The sequence below is a fragment of the Salmo trutta genome, chromosome 29 (assembly GCF_901001165.1).
Source record: "Salmo trutta chromosome 29, fSalTru1.1, whole genome shotgun sequence".
Classification (NCBI taxonomy): domain Eukaryota; kingdom Metazoa; phylum Chordata; class Actinopteri; order Salmoniformes; family Salmonidae; genus Salmo; species Salmo trutta.
The window spans coordinates 23,568,518-23,587,034 of NC_042985.1; the positions used below are offsets into that span (position 1 = coordinate 23,568,518).

The 18,517-nt window shown below is 42.6% G+C and overlaps 1 protein-coding gene across 1 annotated transcript in view; it reads left to right on the forward strand.

The window, feature by feature from the left end:
* The window catches only part of LOC115167158 (genetic suppressor element 1-like), a 50,331-nt gene that overhangs the window by 6,630 nt on the left and 25,184 nt on the right, over positions 1–18,517 (forward strand). The window lies entirely within an intron of this gene.

Consider the following 18,517-nt stretch of genomic DNA (forward strand, 5'->3'; position numbering starts at 1 on the left):
GGGGAGGAGGTGAACAACAGCTTGTTGCTAGCTGGTAGGGCTGTGTTTGGGGCTGTGGAGGAGAGAGGGAGGAAGGAGGGAAGGGGAGGAGGCGAAGAACAGCTTGTTGCTAGCTGGTAGGGCTGTGTCTGGATGTGTGTTTGGGGCTGTGGAGGAGAGAGGGAGATTGGGGCTTTGGATAGGGCCAGGGAGGGAACATGAGATTTGGGGCTTGAATGGCACAGTCGGTTGGAGTGTAGAGCTGGCAAGATCAAGGTTGTGGGTTCAATTCTCGCATGGATCAGTTTCCCTGAACGTTTGTGTTAAGGCAAGTCCCCTTGGATAAAAGCAGCAGTTGAACAAGTATATTATGTTTCTTTGATGGGATTAGAGGTGGAAGGATATGGTGCTGGGACAGAGAGAACTTAACCTGGGGCTGTGTGGAGCTTTGTGTGTGCGTGTTTATGTGCGTGTGTATAAGCATGTGTGTTAGTGTGATTCTGCGTGCGCCCGTGTATGTGTCTGTGTGTACCTCTCTCTCAGTTAGGGTCAGCTTGGGCTGCGTGGAGGTAGTCTGGGAGAGAGGGACTGGTAGTGGCGCAGCAGTGGAGAGAGGAGCTACACATTAATCACACACACATGTTTGCCCACACAGACATACACTCAATCACACCCACGCACACCACACACACACATACACTGCATTTGGAAAGTATTCAGACCCCTTGACTTTTTCCACATTTTGTTATGTTGCAGCCTTATTCTAAAATGGAATACAAAAAAATCCCCCCCCCATCAATCTACGCACACACTATCCAATTAATGACAGAGCAAAAACAGTATTTTTTTGACATTTTTACAAATTGCTATAAAAAAAACTGAATTATCATATTTACATAAGTATTCAGACCCTTTACTCAGTACTTTGTTTAAGCACCGTTGTCAGCGATTACAGCCTCAAGTACTCTTGGGTATGACGCTACAAGCTTGGCACACCTGAATTTGCGGAGTTTCTCCCATTCTTCTCTTCAGATCCTCTCAAGCTCTGTCAGGTTGGATGGGGAGAATCGCTGCACCACTATTTTCATCCTGTCTTGGAGCTCTACGGACAATTCCTTCGACCTCATAGCTTGGTTTTTCTCTGACATGCACTGTCAACTGTGGGACCTTATAGACAGGTGTGTGCCTTTCCAAATCATGTCCAATCAATTGAGTTTACCACATGTGGACTCCAATCATGTTGTTGAAACATCTCAAGGATGATCAATGGAAACAGGATGCACCTGAGCTCAATTTCGAGTCTCATAGCAAAGGGTCTGAATACTTATGTAAATAAGGTATTTCTGGTAATACATTTCTTAAAACCTGTTTTTGCTTTGTCATTATGGGGTATTGTGTGTAGATTGATGAGGAAACATTTTTTATTTAATCCATTTCAGAATAAGGCGGAAACATAAAACATTTGGAAAATTCAAGGGCTCTGAATACTTTCTGAATGCACTGTACATACACACAGAAGCAGGGACAGACACAGAGCACTCTCTCTCTCTCGCGCGCTTGTCTCTCTGTAGTGTAGGAGCAGAGCGTGGAGCCACAGCTTGGCCTGCAGTCTCTTATCCACCATTAGAGGGCAGAGGACTAGCATGTTGTTCTTCCTGTATGTCCTAACAGTACCAAGAGGGGACTGGCTTCATCTCCTCACCCCCTTTCTTTTAATGTCTGACTGATCTGAAAGAACTGGACTGGTGAAAGCTTCCACCATTTTGCTTTCACCTATCCTTTGTGATTAGATCAATACAGAAGAAGGGGAGGACAGGAGAAAGGGGAAAGGAAGCATGTTCAGACTATGGAGATACATCCATAATGCCCAGGGCTGTGTTTGAAACCAGGACACTCCCTTCTCTCCTCTCAGCCTCAGTGTGAGCATGTGTGGCGACACGTCAGTGAATAGACGAAGGCTGGATCTGCATATGGCAGCATGACACTAGTTTAGGGCCACTCAGATGGCCTGCATATCATTTCTGTCCCATCTGCTCAGTGATGGACTGACTTCCTGTCAACTAGCACTGTCACCACAAGAGGAGTGAGGAAGGGGGAGTGACAGGAAAAGACTGGAGGGGGGTTGTTTACTAGAACGAGGGAGAGAGGGTAGTTTAGACTTTAGTAGATGCTGGAAATCTAAGATTAAGCACACACACACACACACACACACACACACACACACACACACACACACACACACACACACACACACATCTCAGGCTGTTAAGTGTTCAGGGCTACTTCCCTTTCTCGTTAACTGTCTTAACTGTTGAAAATGTGTTTATGAAAAATGGATGGCTTCCCTGAGAGATCTCTGCTTGGGAGGCAGTCCGTTTGAAGAACAGAGAGGGGAGGGAGTGATGTGTGGAAAGAGGGAGGGAAAGAGAGATGGAGGAGAGGGAGTGAAAAACAGAACAGGCTGGAGCTGGTGGTGTGTGGGTGGTTTCCAGTGAAGGAGGGAGGGAAGGAGGGATGGGGTCTGTGTCGGTGGAGGTATACAGAGGTTAAGATGTTGGCTTGTAGAGGAGGACAATGAAGAGGAGAATCAGATGAGGGAACACCAACCCCTCCTCCTCCTCCTCACCTGCAAATCCTCCAGCTTTCACTCAATGATGCAGTGTGTCCTGCCTCCCCCACTGTACATACAGCTCCACACACACACACACACACACACACACACAGGGAACGGGAGTGAGAACAATGAGGGGGAGGAAGGGATGGTGGAGGAGAGAGAGATGGAGTGGTACCAGGGGAGTAGAGGTCTGTTGCTTGAAGCTCTGGCAGGTCTGGATGACTGTGATCATTATTCATTTCTGCTCTATCTCTTTTTATCTCTCTCTCATTCACTCTCTTGTAACGATTCTTATTTCTCTTTTCTCTCTCTCTCTCTCTCTCTCTCTCTCCTTCCCTCTTCCACTCCCCCGTGGTGGTAGTCTCTTTCACTCTCTCTTTCTGTGAGTATATGAGGTGTGATAGTGGAGCTGTATTAAGTGTCACTCTGCTGGCCAGCCTGAGTGCTCTGGTATTGATTGTCCTGGTCTTCCAGGGGAGAGTAATGGCTTTCTGAGGTGAGGGGGGAGGATTAGGCCACTAATTGCTGTTGTGCAGACAAGATACGCTTCCTCCTCTCTCACCTCATCACCTCTCTCTCTCTCATATATACAGTTGAAGTTGGAAGTTTACATACACTTATGTTGGAGTTATTAAAACTCATTTTTCAACCACTCCACAAATTTCTTGTTAACAAACTATAGTTTTGGCAAGTCAGTTAGGACATCTACTTTGTGCATGACACAAGTAATTTTTCCAACAATTGTTCACGGTATCACTATTCCAGTGGGTGAGAAGTTTACATTAAGTTGACTGTGCCTTTAAACAGCTTGGAAAATTCCAGAAAATGATGAATTCTGATAGGCTAATTGACAAACTCAGTGCCTCTTTACTTGACATCATGGGAAAATCAAAAGAAATCAGCCAAGACCTCAGAAAATTTTTTAGACCTCCACAAGTCTGGTTCATCCTTGGGAGCAATTTCCAAACACCTGAATGTTCCACATTCATCTGTACAAACAATAGTACACAAGTATAAACACCATGGGACCACGCAGCCGTCATACCGCTCAGGAAGGAGACACGTTCTGTCTCCTAGAGATAAACGTACTTTGGTGCGAAAAGTGCAAATCAATTCCTGAACAACAGCAAAGGACCTTGTGAAGATGCTAGAGGAAACAGGTACAAAAATATCTATATCCACAGTAAAACGAGTCCTATATTGACATAACCTGAAAGGGCGCTCAGCAAGGAAGAAGCCACTGCTCCAAAACCACCATAAAAAAAGCCAGACTACGGTTTGCAACTGCACATGGGGACAAAGATCATACTTTTTGGAGAAATGTCCTCTGGTCTGATGAAACAAAAGTAGAACTGTTTGGCCATAATGACCATCGTTATGTTTGGAGTTAAAAGGGGAGGCTAGCAAGCCGAAGAACACCATCCCAACTGTGAAGCAAGGGGGTGGCAGCATCATGTTGTGGGAGTGCTTTGCTGCAGGAGGGACTGGTGCACTTCACAAAATAGATGGCATCATGAGGGAGGAAAATGATGTGGATATATTGAAGCAACATCTCAAGACATCAGTCAGAAAGTTAAAGCTTGGTCGCAAATGGGTCTTCTTAAATGGACAATGACCCCAAGCATACTTCCAAAGTTGTGGCAAAATGGCTTGAGGACAACAAAGTCAAGGTATTGGAGTGGCCATCACAAAGCCCTGACCTCAATCCTATAGAACATTTGTGGACAGAACTGAAAAGCGTGTGCGAGCAAGGAGGCCTACAAACCTGACTCAGTTACACCAGCTCTGTCAGGAGGAATTGTGGGAAGCTTGTGGAAGGCTACCCGAAACGTTTGACCCAAGTTAAACAATTTAAAGGCAATGCTACCAAATACAAATTGAGTGTATGTAAACTTCTGACCCACTGGGAATGTGATGAAAAAAATAAAAACTGAAATAAATAGTTCTCTCTACTATTATTCTGACATTTCAGATACTTAAAATAAAGTGGTGATCCTAACTGACTTAAGACAGGCAATTGTTACTAGGATTAAATGTCAGGGATTGTGAAAAACTGAGTTTAAATGTATTTGGGTATGTAAACTTATGACTTCAACTGTATACATACATACATACATACATACATACATACATACATACATACATACATACATACATACATGCATACATACATACATACATACATACATACGCTACTGTTCAAAAGTTTGGGGTCACTTAGAAATATATATAGTTGATGTTTTTTCCTGCTAGATTGATGCCTTCTTTACTGTGAGTGAATGTGGTATCCAGAAAGTTATCTAAGAGTGTTTGGATATTTTGGTTCCAGGTTGCTTTCTGGTATTCTTCTGTGCTGTTTTGGGCCCATCTGTATGAATTTCTGATGTTGTACAGATTACTGGGCTGTGAATGTGTGGTTGTTTCCATGTCTGTTCTTTTGAGTAGCAACGTTATTTGGCTGTGATCAGAAAGAGGAGTTAGTGGTTTGACAGTGAATGAGCTGAGAGAGAAAGGGTCAATTGAACTACGAGGGTGGGAGACACCGATGTAGCTTTTTATAGTATTCGAGGTAGAGCACAACCCCCACCTGTGGATGTCGGGCCCTCATACCACCCTCATGGAGTCTGTTTCTGACCGTTTGAGCAGACACATGCACATTTGTGGCCTGCTGGAGGTCATTTTACAGGGCTCTGGCAGTGCTCCTCCTTGCACAAAGGCGGAGGTAGCGGTCCTGCTGCTGGGTTGTTGCCCTCCTACGGCCTCCTCCACGTCTCCTGATGTACTGGCCTGTCTCCTGGTAGCGCCTCCATGCTCTGGACACTACGCTGACAGACACAGCCAACCTTCTTGCCACAGCTCGCATTGATGTGCCATCCTGGATGAGCTGCACTACCTGAGCCACTTGTGTGGGTTGTAGACTCCGTCTCATGCTACCACTAGAGTGAAAGCACTGCCAGCATTCAAAAGTGACCAACACATCAGCCAGGAAGCATAGGAACTGAGAAGTGGTCTGTGGTCCCCACCTGCAGAACCACTCCTTTATTGGGGGTGTCTTGCTAATTGCCTATAATTTCCACCTGTTGTCTATTCCATTTGCACAACAGCATGTGAAATTTATTGTCAATCAGTGTTGCTTCCTAAGTGGACAGTTTGATTTCACAGAAGTGTGATTGACTTGGAGTTACATTGTGTTGTTTAAGTGTTCCCTTTATTTTTTTGAGCAGTGTATATATATCTGTCTCTCTGTCTCTGCCTCTCTCTCTATTGTTCTCTGTCATTCTCTCTCTCTCTCTATATATATATATATCTGTCTCTCTCTGTCTCTCTCTATATATATAAATATATATATATTTGTCTCTCTGTCTCTCTCTCTCCCTCTATTGTTCTCTATCATTCTCTCTATATATGTTTATATATAAATATAACTGTCTCTCTGTCTCTGTCTCTCTCACTCTCTATTGTTCTCTATCATTCTCTCTCTATATATATGTATATCTCTGTCTCTCTCTCTCTCCCTCTCTATTGTTCTCTATCATTCTCTCTATATATATATCTGTCTCTCTCTTTCCCTCTCTATCATTCTCTCTCTCTATATATATATTTATATATACATTTAACTGTCTCTCTGTCTCTGTCTCTCTCCCTCTCTATTGTTCTCTATCATTCTCTCTCTCTAGTATTATCTAGCCACAGAGACCTGCTGTGTAGTCTACACATATTACACCCATTGCCCTTCAAAGCTTTTCCTCATTCACATTTTAAAAAGGAATTACAATATTTGTCTCATTAGTAATTGATTAGATTTATAAACATGTATGTGTCTTAATTCTTTCTACCCAGGTCATATCCAGACCACCACCATACCTAACCATCAAACCCTATTGTAGTGTGATGTCTGTTGCTAGGGTAACTAAGCTTGGTCACAATGCTAGAATGATAAGGAGTGTTTGATAATCCAGACATATCACACACACGTCCAGACATGCTGACCTATCACACTCTCCTCAGGCTGTCTCTGTGGGGTCAGGTGGATAGATTGGAGAGGATAGAGAACTGAACCTGGCCTGAGGTTTAAAGCTACTGCTGCTGTGTTACATACACCACTCACACTACTACATACACCACTCACACTACTGCATACACCACTCACACTACTGCATACACCACTCACACTACTGCATACACCACTCACACTACTGCATACACCACTCACACTACTGCATACACCACTCACACTACTACATACACCACTCACACTACTGCATACACCACTCACACTACTGCATACACCACTCACACTACTGCATACACCACTCACACTACTACATACACCACTCACTACTACATACACCACTCACACTACTACATACACCACTCACACCACTGCATACACCACTCACACTACTACATACACCACTCACACTACTGCATACACCACTCACACTACTACATACACCACTCACACTACTACATACACCACTCACACTACTACATACACCACTCACACTACTGCATACACCACTCACACTACTACATACACCACTACACCACACCACTCACACTACTGCATACCGACTCCACTACTGCAACACCACTCACCACTCACACTACTACATACACCACTCACACTACTGCATACACCACTCACACTACTGCATACACATCTCACACTACTGCATACACCACTCACACTACTGCATACACCACTCACACTACTGCATACACCACTCACACTACTACATACACCACTCACACTACTGCATACACCACTCACACTACTGCATACACCATTCACCACTCACACTACTGCATACACCATTCACCACTCACACTACTACATACACCACTCACACTACTACATACACCACTCACACTACTGCATACACCACTCACACTACTACCTACAACCACTCACACTACTACATACACCACTCACACTACGGCATACACCACTCACACTACTACATACACCACTCACACTACTGCATACACCACTCCACTACTGCATACACCTACACTACATACACCACTCACACTACTACATACACCACTCACACTACTACATACACCACTCACACCACTGCATACACCACTCACACTACTACATACACCACTCACACTACTGCATACACCACTCACACTACTACATACACCACTCACACTACTACATACACCACTCACACTACTACATACACCACTCACACTACTGCATACACCACTCACACTACTACATACACCACTCACACTACTGCATACACCACTCACACTACTACATACACCACTCACACTACTGCATACACCACTCACACTACTGCATACACCACTCACCACTCACACTACTACATACACCACTCACACTACTGCATACACCACTCACACTACTGCATACACATCTCACACTACTGCATACACCACTCACACTACTGCATACACCACTCACACTACTGCATACACCACTCACACTACTACATACACCACTCACACTACTGCATACACCACTCACACTACTGCATACACCATTCACCACTCACACTACTGCATACACCATTCACCACTCACACTACTACATACACCACTCACACTACTACATACACCACTCACACTACTGCATACACCACTCACACTACTACATACACCACTCACACTACTACATACACCACTCACACTACTGCATACACCACTCACACTACTACATACACCACTCACACTACTGCATACACCACTCACACTACTGCATACACCACTCACACTACTACATACACCACTCACACTACTACATACACCACTCACACTACTACATACACCACTCACACTACTACATACACCACTCACACTACTGCATACACCACTCACCACTCACACTACTACATACACCACTCACACTACTGCATACACCACTCACACTACTGCATACACATCTCACACTACTACATACACCACTCACACTACTGCATACACCACTCACACTACTGCATACACCACTCACACTACTACATACACCACTCACACTACTGCATACACCACTCACACTACTGCATACACCACTCACACTACTGCATACACCATTCACCACTCACACTACTACATACACCACTCACACTACTACATACACCACTCACACTACTGCATACACCACTCACACTACTACATACACCACTCACACTACTACATACACCACTCACACTACTACATACACCACTCACACTACTACATACACCACTCACACTACTACATACACCACTCACACTACTGCATACACCACTCACACTACTACATACACCACTCACACTACTACATACACCACTCACACTACTGCATACACCACTCACACTACTGCATACACCACTCACACTACTACATACACCACTCACACTACTACATACACCACTCACACTACTACATACACCACTCACACTACTGCATACACCACTCACACTACTACATACACCACTCACACTACTACATACACCACATCACACTACTGCTACAACCACTCACACTACTGCATACACCACTCACACTACTGCATACACCACTCACACTACTGCATACAACACTCACACTACTGCATACACATCTCACACTACTGCATACACCACTCACACTACTGCATACACCACTCACACTACTGCATACACCACTCACACTACTACATACACCACTCACTACTACATACACCACTCACACTACTACATACACCACTCACACTACTACATACACCACTCACACTACTACATACACCACTCACACTACCACATACACCACTCACTACTACATACACGTGTGCACAAACACTTCAAAACATATACACACATCCGCTCTCTCTCCCTTTCTCTCTCTCTCTTTCTCTCTCTACTTCTCTCTCTCTCTCTCTCTCTATTTCTCTCTCTCTTTCTCTCTCTACTTCTCTCTCTCTTTCTCTCTCTACTTCTCTCTCTCTCTCTCTCTACTTCTCTCTCTCTCTCTCTCTCTCTTCTCTCTCTCTCTTCTCTCTCTCTCTCTCTCTTTCTCTCTACTCTCTTCTCTATCTCCTTACTTCGCTCTCTCTACTTCTCTCTCTACTTCTCCTCTCCCGCTCTCCCTTTTCTCTCTCCCCTCTCTCTCTCACTTCTACTTCTCCTTCTTACTTCTCTCTCTCTTTCTCTCTCTACTTCTCTCTCTCTTTCTCTCTCTTTATATCTCTCTCTCTCTGTATATTTCTCTCTCTTTCTCTATTTATCTCACTCGCTTTCTCTCTCTCAACCCTCTCTTTCACTATCTCTATATCTCTCCCTCTCTATTTATCTCTCTCAATTTTCATTTAAGGGGCTTTATTGTCATGGGAAACATGTTTACATTGCCAAAGCAAGTGAAATAGATAATAAACAAAAGTGAAATAAACAATCAAAAATCAACAGTAAACATTACACTCACAAAAGTTCCAAAAGAATAAAGACATTTCAAATGTCATATTATGTATATATACAGTGTTGTAGCGATGTGCAAATAGTTAAAGTACAAAAGGGGAAAAAAATAAACATAAATATGGGTTGTATTTATAATGGTGTTTGTTCTTCACTGGTTGCTCTTTGCAACAGGTCACAAATCTTGCTGCTGTGATAGCGCACTGGTATTTCACCTAATAGAAACTGGATTTGTTTTCAAAGTCTTTGGGTCTGTGTAATTTGAGGGAAATATGTGTCTCTAATATGGTCATACATTTGGCAGGAGGTTAGGAAGTGCAGCTCAGATTCCACCTCATTGTGTGGGTAGTGTGCACATAGCCTGTCTTCTGTTGAGAGCCAGGTCTGCCTACGGCGGCCTTTCTCAATAGCAAGGCTATGCTCACTGAGTCTGTACATAGTCAAACCTTTCCTTAAGTTTGGGTCAGTCACAGTGGTCAGGTACTCTGCCACTGTGTACTCTCTGTTTAGGGCCAAATAGCATTTTAGTTTGCTCTGTTTTATTGTAAATTCTTTCCAATGTGTAACGTAATTATATTTTTGTTTTCTCATGATTTGGTTGAGTCTAATTGTGTTGCTGCCATGGGGCTCTGTGGGGTGTGTTTGTGAACAGAGCCCCAGGACCAGCTTGCATAGGGGACTCATCTCTCTGTAGGTGATTGCTTTGTTATGGAAGGTTTGGGAATCGCTTCCTTTTAGGTGGTTGTAGAATTTAATGGCTCTATTCTGAATTTTGATAATTAGTGGGTATCGGCCTAATTCTGCTCTGCGTGCATTATTTGGTGTTTTACGTTGTACACAGAGGATATTTTTTGCAGAATTCTGCATGCAGAGTCTCAATTTGGTGTTTGTCACATTTTGTCTATTATTAGTTGGTGAGCGGACCCCAGACTTCACAACCATAAAGGGCAATGGGTTCTATAACTGATTCAAGTATTTTTAGCCAGATCCTAATTGTTATGTCGAATTTTATGTTCCTTTTTGTTCTGTATTGATATTCTGGTTTTGTCCCTTTAGGACACCTATAACCCCCTCTTGCTTTGCCTACGTTGAAATACTTGGAATGTTCTTCCTGTGAAACGCGTTAAACAATGCCCACGTTGATTTCTACTCCCGTCTCATGTCCTGTCCTTATATTAGTTGTATAAGTAAATCAGTGTGCTATACAACAAAACTGGCGACGAGGAAGAAACGTTCTCACATATGTGCTCATTATCTTCGGCAGAAAGTCAGTTAAATCCGTTATTTTTTTTCCACTGTAGAAAGACGCAAACAAAACGTGGAGCTAGCAAGTCGAGTGATGCTAGCTAGCTTTTGATGTCACAGAAACGAGAGCCTTGAGGGATAGGAAGAGTTTCGCTGTGGGAGAAAGTGAAGTCAGCTTGAGTTAAAAGAAGAAAAAAGGGTCTGGGAGTAAGGGACCGTCTGAAAAGTGTGAGAAAGAAAAATAAACCGAAAATGTCTGCATTGGTTGGAAATATAGGAACATTTGATGAATATGTGGAACAATGGAGTTCTTACACAGAACGTTTTGAGTACTTTGTGTTGGCAAATGGAATTAAAGCAGAATTCGTTGTGCCAACATTTTTGACTGTTATGGGAGGAAAAACGTTCAATCTACTGCGCAGCCTAGTGACGCCTGAAAAACCTGGTGATAAATCATATGATGAAATTGTGGCTACCTTAAAAGGACATTATTCTCCCAAACCACTGATAATCGCAGAGAGATTCAGGTTTCATAAGAGAAATCAAGAGGAGGGGGAATCAATCGCACAGTTTGTTGCTGTATTGAAACAGTTATCTGAACACTGTGAATTTGGCCGATCAATGAGTGACCCTATACGTGATAGGTTAGTGTGTGGCATGCGCAGCGAGGCAATTCAGAAACGCCTTTTGACTGAGAGTAACTTAACATTGCAGAGAGCAATAGAAGTGAGTACGTCAATGGAAATGGCAAATAAAGACGCGCAACAGCTAAGTGCATCGACCAAAGTGCATAAGGTGTCTACGTGGTTAAAAAACAAGGCAGGAGGTGGCAAGCCATGCTATCGCTGTGGGAAACCAGGTCACCAAGCAGAGGAGTTTTGGTGCAAAGACTTAGACTGCAGAAGTTGTGGAAAAAAGGGTCACATCGAACGTGCATGTAAAAACAAAAATAGACAATCAAACAAAAGTACTGAACAAAGGAAAATGACTTCAGGAAGTACAAAAAGAAAGTGCATAAAATGGAGCACACAGAGGATGAACAAAGTGATACCCTGTCTGAAGGGGAAGAATCTTTGCATGTTATGTTAATTTCAGACAATGGATACGGCTACTGGGTGACACCGCTACTGGATGGAAACGCAGTACGGATACAAGTGGACACTGGAGCAGCCATATCTTTGCTGTCTGAGACTGTATACAAGGAGAAACTACATCACCTCACACTACAGCCCACAAAGATGAAGCTGAAAACATACACCGGTGAGATTGTTCCAGTGAGAGGAAGCGTGATTGTTACAGTGGAGCTCAACAAACAGAAAGTAAAGCTACCACTCTACATTGTGAAAGGCGACCATCCAGCATTGCTAGGACGCACATGGCTGGAAAAGATCAAACTAAACTGGCAGGAAATTCACATGGTTGCAAAAGAGGACACAAACCTACAAGGGATATTGAGGAAACACGCGGATGTGTTCAAAGGAGACCTTAACTGTGAAACCCGACAGCAAGCCAAAATGCTTCAAAGCTAGACCTGTCCCATACTCCATAAAACCAAAAGTTGAAATTGAGCTAAACAGACTAGTGGAGAGTGGAGTATTGGATCCAGTGAATGTTAGTGAATGGGCTACACCCGTTGTTCCAGTCATAAAAAATATGGATCACTCAGACTCTGTGGTGATTTCAGTCACCATTAACCCAGTCTTGACTGCTGAAAAATATCCACTACCCCTCATTGACGACCTCTTTTCTGGTTTAGCTGGAGGACAACAATTCATTAAGATAGGCCTGACATAAGTCTATCTAGAGATGCATGTGGACCAAGAGTCACAAGAACTGTTGACCATTGTGACTCACAAAGGACTGTAAAGGTACCGGAGGCTTCCTTTTGGAATCACCTCAGCTTCGGGCTTGTTTCAGAGAGCTATGGACCAGATACTGAGCGGGCTCACTGGGGTCCAATGTTACCTCGATGATCTACTCATCACCGGCAAAGACGAGCAGGAGCACCTGAGAAACCTGAACGCTACACTAGAGAGATTGGAAGAGTTCCGGTCATTCATGGAAGCAAATGGAATTCAGCACATCAAGTCAGCGCTGTATCACCCTGCAACGAACGGCCTCGCTGAACGGTTTGTCCAAACGATGAAGCAAGCTTTAAAATCATCACAAGGGAACGGCTCCCTCAATAGGCGCCTAAACACCTTCCTGTTAACCTACAGAAACACTCCCCACGCTACTACTAAAGTTTCACCCGCGTCAGCCATGATGAAAAGACAGCTTCGCACACGACTCGACCTCCTGAGACCTCCAAAGACTTAACAGGTTGTACAGACACAACAGCTAGAGCATAGGTGGAGAGATGGAGCAACCCAAAAGACGCTTCATAGCTGGAGAGAGAGTTCTTGCTCGGAACTACTGCAAAGGTCCAAAGTGGATACCAGCCACAGTGGTTGCACAAACAGGGCCTGTGTCCTACACAGTTCACACACCGGAGAACATAATCTGCAGGAGACACGTGGATCAACTGTTGCCAGGAACCAACCTCAGAGATGATTCATGTCAAGTGACAAACCAAGATCAGCTACTGGAGACCTACCATGACTACGAGCTATCACCTGAACATCCACTGCATCAACCTACAAATGTGGAAAGTGCTCCAGACTCACCTGAACCAGCCAGAGTTCCTACTCAGGATACTGTTGCACCCCAGTCTGGGCATACACCATCACCACTCAGACTCAGAGACAATGTGACTGTAGACTCACCTGTACGTCGTCATTACCCTGCAAGAGAAAGACGACCCCCTGACAGGTTGACTATTTAGATCAGACATTGGGGCAGAATACACCCCAGGGTTAAGTCAGGGGACTGAGGCAGTCTACCCTCTATCCCTAGTTTAGAAAAGGTTACTCTGAAAAGTTCATTTATTTACATTAAGAGAACTTATATTAAAAAGAAAACAATAGGCAAAAAAGTGAATATTTACTTTTTCCTTATGAGTCATCAAAAGTAAAGGGGGAGGAATATGTTGTGTATGGATATTCTAGTTTTGTCCCTTTAGGGCACCTGTAACCCCCGCTTGCTTACCTACGTTGAAATGCTTGGAATGTTCTTCCTGTGAAACGCATTAAACAATGCCCAGCTCTGTCTAGTAACATGTCATGTAACAAGGCTGTATAGTAATAATGTTACTGTGTGGTTCAGCTCTGTCTAGTAACATGTCATGTAACAAGGCTGTATAGTAATAATGTTACTGTGTGGTTCAGCTCTGTCTAGTAACATGTCATGTAACAAGGCTGTATAGTAGTAATGTTACTGTGTGGCCCAGCTCTGTCTAGTAACATGTCATGTAACAAGGCTGTATAGTAGTAATGTTACTGTGTGGTTCAGCTCTGTCTAGTAACATGTCATGTAACAAGGCTGTATAGTAATAATGTTACTGTGTGGTTCAGCTCTGTCTAGTAACATGTCATGTAACAAGGCTGTATAGTAGTAATGTTACTGTGTGGTTCAGCTCTGTCTAGTAACATGTCATGTAACAAGGCTGTATAGTAATAATGTTACTGTGTGGTCCAGCTCTGTCTAGTAACATGTCATGTAACAAGGCTGTATAGTAGTAATGTTACTGTGTGGTTCAGCTCTGTCTAGTAACATGTCATGTAACAAGGCTGTATAGTAGTAATGTTACTGTGTGGTCCAGCTCTGTCTAGTAACATGTCATGTAACAAGGCTGTATAGTAGTAATGTTACTGTGTGGTTCAGCTCTGTCTAGTAACATGTCATGTAACAAGGCTGTATAGTAGTAATGTTACTGTGTGGTCCAGCTCTGTCTAGTAACATGTCATGTAACAAGGCTGTATAGTAGTAATGTTACTGTGTGGTTCAGCTCTGTCTAGTAACATGTCATGTAACAAGGCTGTATAGTAGTAATGTTACTGTGTGGTTCAGCTCTGTCTAGTAACATGTCATGTAACAAGGCTGTATAGTAATAATGTTACTGTGTGGTTCAGCTCTGTCTAGTAACATGTCATGTAACAAGGCTGTATAGTAGTAATGTTACTGTGTGGTTCAGCTCTGTCTAGTAACATGTCATGTAACAAGGCTGTATAGTAATAATGTTACTGTGTGGTTCAGCTCTGTCTAGTAACATGTCATGTAACAAGGCTGTATAGTAGTAATGTTACTGTGTGGTTCAGCTCTGTCTAGTAACATGTCATGTAACAAGGCTGTATAGTAATAATGTTACTGTGTGGTTCAGCTCTGTCTAGTAACATGTCATGTAACAAGGCTGTATAGTAATAATGTTACTGTGTGGTTCAGCTTTGTCTAGTAACATGTCATGTAACAAGGCTGTATAGTAATAATGTTACTGTGTGGTTCAGCTCTGTCTAGTAACATGTCATGTAACAAGGCTGTATAGTAGTAATGTTACTGTGTGGTTCAGCTCTGTCTAGTAACATGTCATGTAACAAGGCTGTATAGTAGTAATGTTACTGTGTGGTTCAGCTCTGTCTAGTAACATGTCATGTAACAAGGCTGTATAGTAATAATGTTACTGTGTGGTTCAGCTCTGTCTAGTAACATGTCATGTAACAAGGCTGTATAGTAGTAATGTTACTGTGTGGTTCAGCTCTGTCTAGTAACATGTCATGTAACAAGGCTGTATAGTAATAATGTTACTGTGTGGTTCAGCTCTGTCTAGTAACATGTCATGTAACAAGGCTGTATAGTAGTAATGTTACTGTGTGGTTCAGCTCTGTCTAGTAACATGTCATGTAACAAGGCTGTATAGTAGTAATGTTACTGTGTGGTTCAGCTCTGTCTAGTAACATGTCATGTAACAAGGCTGTATAGTAGTAATGTTACTGTGTGGTTCAGCTCTGTCTAGTAACATGTCATGTAACAAGGCTGTATAGTAGTAATGTTACTGTGTGGTTCAGCTCTGTCTAGTAACATGTCATGTAACAAGGCTGTATAGTAGTAATGTTACTGTGTGGTTCAGCTCTGTCTAGTAACATGTCATGTAACAAGGCTGTATAGTAATAATGTTACTGTGTGGTTCAGCTCTGTCTAGTAACATGTCATGTAACAAGGCTGTATAGTAATAATGTCACTGTGTGGTTCAGCTCTGTCTAGTAACATGTCATGTAACAAGGCTGTATAGTAGTAATGTTACTGTGTGGTTCAGCTCTGTCTAGTAACATGTCATGTAACAAGGCTGTATAGTAGTAATGTTACTGTGTGGTTCAGCTCTGTCTAGTAACATGTCATGTAACAAGGCTGTATAGTAGTAATGTTACTGTGTGGTCCAGCTCTGTCTAGTAACATGTCATGTAACAAGGCTGTATAGTAATAATGTTACTGTGTGGTTCAGCTCTGTCTAGTAACATGTCATGTAACAAGGCTGTATAGTAATAATGTTACTGTGTGGTCCAGCTCTGTCTAGTAACATGTCATGTAACAAGGCTGTATAGTAATAATGTTACTGTGTGGTCCAGCTCTGTCTAGTAACATGTCATGTAACAAGGCTGTATAGTAGTAATGTTACTGTGTGGCCCAGCTCTGTCTAGTAACATGTCATGTAACAAGGCTGTATAGTAGTAATGTTACTGTGTGGTTCAGCTCTGTCTAGTAACATGTCATGTAACAAGGCTGTATAGTAGTAATGTTACTGTGTGGTCCAGCTCTGTCTAGTAACATGTCATGTAACAAGGCTGTATAGTAATAATGTTACTGTGTGGTTCAGCTCTGTCTAGTAACATGTCATGTAACAAGGCTGTATAGTAATAATGTTACTGTGTGGTTCAGCTCTGTCTAGTAACATGTCATGTAACAAGGCTGTATAGTAGTAATGTTACTGTGTGGTTCAGCTCTGTCTAGTAACATGTCATGTAACAAGGCTGTATAGTAGTAATGTTACTGTGTGGTTCAGCTCTGTCTAGTAACATGTCATGTAACAAGGCTGTAAAGTAATAATGTTACTGTGTGGTTCAGCTCTGTCTAGTAACATGTCATGTAACAAGGCTGTATAGTAATAATGTTACTGTGTGGTTCAGCTCTGTCTAGTAACATGTCATGTAACAAGGCTGTATAGTAATAATGTTACTGTGTGGTTCAGCTCTGTCTAGTAACATGTCATGTAACAAGGCTGTATAGTAGTAATGTTACTGTGTGGTTCAGCTCTGTCTAGTAACATGTCATGTAACAAGGCTGTATAGTAGTAATGTTACTGTGTGGTTCAGCTCTGTCTAGTAACATGTCATGTAACAAGGCTGTATAGTAATAATGTTACTGTGTGGTTCAGCTCTGTCTAGTAACATGTCATGTAACAAGGCTGTATAGTAGTAATGTTACTGTGTGGTTCAGCTCTGTCTAGTAACATGTCATGTAACAAGGCTGTATAGTAATAATGTTACTGTGTGGTTCAGCTCTGTCTAGTAACATGTCATGTAACAAGGCTGTATAGTAGTAATGTTACTGTGTGGTTCAGCTCTGTCTAGTAACATGTCATGTAACAAGGCTGTATAGTAGTAATGTTACTGTGTGGTCCAGCTCTGTCTAGTAACATGTCATGTAACAAGGCTGTATAGTAGTAATGTTACTGTGTGGTTCAGCTCTGTCTAGTAACATGTCATGTAACAAGGCTGTATAGTAGTAATGTTACTGTGTGGTTCAGCTCTGTCTAGTAACATGTCATGTAACAAGGCTGTATAGTAGTAATGTTACTGTGGTGGTTCAGCTCTGTCTAGTAACATGTCATGTAACAAGGCTGTATAGTAATAATGTTACTGTGTGGTTCAGCTCTGTCTAGTAACATGTCATGTAACAAGGCTGTATAGTAGTAATGTTACTGTGTGGTTCAGCTCTGTCTAGTAACATGTCATGTAACAAGGCTGTATAGTAGTAATGTTACTGTGTGGTTCAGCTCTGTCTAGTAACATGTCATGTAACAAGGCTGTATAGTAATAATGTTACTGTGTGGTTCAGCTCTGTCTAGTAACATGTCATGTAACAAGGCTGTATAGTAGTAATGTTACTGTGTGGTTCAGCTCTGTCTAGTAACATGTCATGTAACAAGGCTGTATAGTAGTAATGTTACTGTGTGGTCCAGCTCTGTCTAGTAACATGTCATGTAACAAGGCTGTATAGTAATAATGTTACTGTGTGGTCCAGCTCTGTCTAGTAACATGTCATGTAACAAGGCTGTATAGTAGTAATGTTACTGTGTGGTTCAGCTCTGTCTAGTAACATGTCATGTAACAAGGCTGTATAGTAG